Genomic DNA, 4,930 nt, shown 5'->3' on the forward strand with positions numbered 1-4,930 from the left:
TTCAGAGAAAAACACTTTTATTGATGAACTTTGAAGAAGTACAAGACCTTTTGGTCAGAATTCATCGATGTCCAATTGATAGTCTGAGAACGTCTCCAGGAAAGTTAGTCGCGCTAAGCGTCATTAAAAGCAATTCCTTTCCTTAGACAAGACGTCCCAAAGTCTCGCATGAACTCCTCTGAATCTTCCCCGACTACTTTGACTGCCTTGTTTACAACCAAAACCACAGCTTTCACACTTATTTTACAGTCTGATAGAGCACGAGTCCAGTCGTACACGTCCTCTTCCAGCAGCTGGTCTTTATTCTACTCGAACACTCCCGTATATTTACAACTATCTACAGCTCTTCCTGCCTCGACCACTTTTCACTCGAGTTCTTTCTCCTCGAACTCCGTCCCTAAGTTGTTCAATTAGAACAACCAATCAAAGCAAGAAAACCAGAGAACAAGAGGGGTGAGAAGCAGTTCAACACACTCAAACAGGAGAAACAGTGTAAAATAAATAAGCAAGTAAATCCAGTAAAAAGTAATATCGCATCCAACAAAATCATCCAAGATTCAACACACTCTAGACGAGGATGTTGATCACAACCAAATCCAATCATTAAAAATCCACCACACTATGATGAGGATGTGGGCCCAACATTCTCCAGGAAAGTCACCGAGAAGCCGCTCGGCAAGATGATCCTATGGGAGCCTGCAGTGTGATTAGGTTCCGGATGGGACAAACCTCAACTACTCCTGTTGATAGGTCCCACCTAACCACACCCCAAGGACCGCAACCCTTACGGTATCCCCTAGATCTCACAGCGTTACCCAATGGCACAGCCTGGCCTTGACTGTCCAGTTGGGGCCACTGACCTTTCCTGCTCATAGAGTATCTGCAAGCCATTAAAAATCTCTTGGAATTATTCTGAGAATTGATCAAATAATATTTTCTTTAAAAAATCGGGATGCCTCGAAAAATATGTTTAAGAAAAGATTCGGAGGCTCCTTCTTCGAGTCAATTCTCAGGAATAAATCCCGTTTTAAATAATCATTTTTAAAAACAAAGAGGGACCCAAGGGAGGTCCAACACCTATTAATTCACACTATACTCCCTCATGAGTTGAGCATTCTCCCCCCCCTTACCTTTCTTCGAAAAATCCTTCGATCGATTATCTGCAATAATAATGTCGTACATCACTTTAGTCACTTCTCACCTTAAGGTTATAAAATTCCATGTTATTCTTTAATATCCGGTTTTTTTTTAAATAATTAGGCGGCAAGGTCGTCCATCGTTCTATAGCTTTAAAATCAGGCGGCTTAGCCGACCATCATTATATAACTTATAAGGCGGCATAGCCGACCATATATTTTCGATAGGCGGCAGAGCCGACCATTGGTGGATAAGGCGGCAGAGCCGACCATAATATCCAGGAATTAATTATTTAATTATTATTTAGCTTAAACTTGAGAAATTAATAACTTCCATTCTAGATATCCAAAATTCATTCCGTTTCTTTCTAAATGTTCATTTTAATCCCATGAATCATAATCAAGTCTTATTTCGTATTAAGTCGTCACAATTAGTGAGTTATAAAACCGTAAAGTTACGTACCGTCTCCTTTTCCGAAACTATATCAAATCTCAGTGAAATTCAAAACCGATTGCGTATACGGACTCCTTATGATGCAAGGATTCAGGAAATATGATTTTTTCCAAGTTCTGGGAACTTTTCCGGTGAGCCCGCCGGAGAAGGTGGCGGTTGGCGGCGGAGATCCGGTGAAAAGTTAGAGTTGAGGGTGGAAAATGGTTGGAAAAGGATCCTCTCACTCCCAGGAACTCAATGGTACAAGTGGGTAGCTCAGAAGGTCTCTAAATTGGCCAAAACGACAAGCTCTTTGAAGCTTTCTCCGGTCAACAATGGCAGAATGAAAAATAGACCTCCAAGCTTCAAAATTCTTGCACAGATAGCTTCCTTATGAAATTATAAGCAGGATAGACACTTGAATCGACAAAATTGATGGAGAAATGAGTGAGAACGAAGAGCTCAAAGTTTCAGAGCTTTATGAGCTCGGTTGGGCTATTGCAGGGACAATTGAGCTCGGTTCTGGGTTGGTTCACACTCTAATGGACTCAAGGAAGCTAATGGAACAAAAATGGAGGGATGAATCGGTCTAGAAAGCAATTTCCAAAGTTTGGCCGTGAGCTACTATTTTGGCCGTTCACCACCGTCTTTGTGGCGGTTGTTGGTGGCTAAGGGTGGTGGCTGAGGCTTCAGGGGGTGGAGGAGAAGGTTTATGCCAAGTTTCAAGGCTTGGGTTGCTCTAATTTGAGCTGGTTTGAACTTGAACTTCGTGGTGGTATTTATAGACAAAACCAGGGACCTGAATTTGAATTAAAACTATTTCTGATGTCACAGTTAGGTCCCTATAGAATAGGTCGGTTATTAACTTTGGTCCTTCAGAGTTAAGTCAGTTTGCAGTTTAGTCCTTCCTGAAATAATTTTTTATTCTCATCTTTATCCTTTGAATTCTCTAGAACTTCTAGGACTTGATTATTTATTTTAATTATTTATAATAATAATATTAATAATAATAATACTAATAATAATACTAATAATAATACTAATTAAAATACTCCTATTATTTCTAGTTGAGGGAAAAATTTAGGTCGTTACATTGTTCCACTTACCTGGCCTTCCGACGGAAAGGTAAACGGTGCAACGTTTTGAAAGATTAGGGTCTCCATTCAAACTAAAAATAAGATCAGGGTCAATAATCGCAAAAAATGTAAACTTAAAGGTCCAAAAGTGCATTTAAGCCATTTTTTTAAAAATCCACCTTTTATCCACGTGGAAGGCCATATCAGCGTGTTCCGTCAAGTTTTTGACGGATTTGGACGGAAGGGTAAACGGTGCAGCGTTTTGAAAGAATATGGTTCCCATTCGTAGAAAAAAACGATAAAGGTTGACAATCGCAAAAAGTTAAAACATGAGGGTCCAAAGGTGCATTTAAGCCTTTTTAATTATACTGTTTGACTATTTTATGCATTAAATGGTAATTACTATTTCTAAAGGAAAATATGTCTTTTTTAATATGTAGATTAGATGATAATTTCAAAATTAGTTTTTTATATGTATTTATTTTACTTAAAATAAAGCATCATTATTTTTAAATTTTAATATTTTTGTAAATTATATTTTCTCCTTTAGATTTAATACAAAATTGTTGGATGAAAAATTAATTTTAATTTTTTTTAATTTCAATTTTTTTTTAATAAGGTATAATGCATAAATTGATTATAATTATTTTGGTTTGATTCCTTATTGAATTAATACCTTTGTATGCTTCTCTACTTCTCCCTGAAACTATATAAATGACCCATATGGTGAAAATTGAAGGCAGTCTGTTACTCGACATTGATAGTATATAAGGATGTGTCTTTGATTTTTGAAATGTGTTCCTCCTTACCACCCTCCTATTTGATTCATAATTATTTTGAAATAGAAGGATATAGCTGGATAATGGTGCTGATGGATGGTGATGTGAAAATGGTTTTAGAGGGTTGAAGAAGGTGATTAGATGGAGTTTAGAGAGGGTTGAAGAAGTGTGGTGTACCCATCCTCCCTCAAATAATTCTATTCTTTTTAATGTGTAAAAGGGGGAGCATGAATAGGTAGAGAGGAGCTTTTTTATTTTGTTTTTTAGGCATCATCACTCTCTTCTCCACCAAAGAACTCATTTAAGAATTAATAGAAAAATAAATTTTAATTAAATTTCTCAATTTTACAATTATATTTAAATGTACTACATAGTTATATAGTCTACTTTTGATTTTGTAGAAATTATATGATAAAAAGCTTCCACAGGGTGGAACATTTTATATGAAAATACTTTAATTTTAAAACTAATAGAAAAGTAACATTTTAAAATAAGCACAATGATTAGACCTAATTTCGTTTGGAATGCTACATGGGGGTTACTTGGTGATGGAATTTTGCATGAAAGAAGGAGAATACTTCAAATACCAGGTTGTTCAAAATATTAATTTTGTGGGTTTTTTATTATATTTTTTAACTTCAGTTATCTATTTAACAATTTTACTTTGACATTTTTTCAAAATCTACAAAATTTGTGTTTGGTTGAGATAGAAAAAATGCTCCAACGAAATGGCAAAGGATATCTGATATTTGATGTTGTGGAACAGTTTCAGAACAATTTCATAGTAGATGAGCTTAACTACAACAAAGAAGAAATGACAACTAAATATGCATCCTTTATAAATATGATGACAGCTGAATAGAAGGGTGCATATGACAACATAATGCAGTTAGTGTTGTTTGATAATGAGATTTTTCTTTTTATACTGGAAAAACTTTCGTCTGGAATATTTTATCTGCAACCATCCGTTCAATGGGTATGATTATTCTAAATGTAGTTTCAAGTGGTATTGCTTCATTGTTGTTGCTCGGCGGAAGAACAACACATTTCAAGTTTTCCATTCCTTTGCAAACCGATGAAATAATTACTTGCTACATCAAACAAGGTAGTTTAACGGAAAATTTACTTATGCGTGCCAAATTGATCATTTGGGATGAAGCTCTCATGTTAAATAAGAATTGTTTCGAGGCACTAGATAGGACTTTGTGAGATATCATGAGACAAGAAGATGAAAGCAATATAGACAAGCCATTTGGTGGTAAGGTTGTAGTTCTTGGTGGTTACTTCAGACAAATTCTTCCGATCATTCCAAAAGAAGGAAGGCAAGACATCGTATTTGCTGCAGTTAATTCTTCTGATCTTTGGAAACATTGTAAGGTTTTAAAGCACACCGGAAACATGAGATTAGGCACAATAGGATTACCAAAGCATGCATTATAAATAAAAGAATTTGTTGACTAGATTCTCAAAATCGGTGATATTGATTTCGATTCAAATGAGTTTGGC

At 35.8% G+C, this 4,930-nt stretch overlaps 1 long non-coding RNA gene across 1 annotated transcript; it reads right to left on the minus strand.

Annotated features, from left to right (window-relative positions):
- Positions 1-2,420, minus strand: LOC130734512 (uncharacterized). The gene is made up of 3 exons (XR_009017983.1): positions 1,600-2,420; positions 1,131-1,160; positions 1-397 (listed from the first exon to the last, which is right to left on the minus strand). It is a non-coding gene; the product is annotated as an uncharacterized LOC130734512 (long non-coding RNA).
- Between the last annotated feature and the right edge of the window lie 2,510 nt (positions 2,421-4,930).

Source organism: Lotus japonicus, chromosome 1 (genome assembly GCF_012489685.1).
Source record: "Lotus japonicus ecotype B-129 chromosome 1, LjGifu_v1.2".
In the NCBI taxonomy this organism is placed as follows: Eukaryota; Viridiplantae; Streptophyta; class Magnoliopsida; order Fabales; family Fabaceae; genus Lotus; species Lotus japonicus.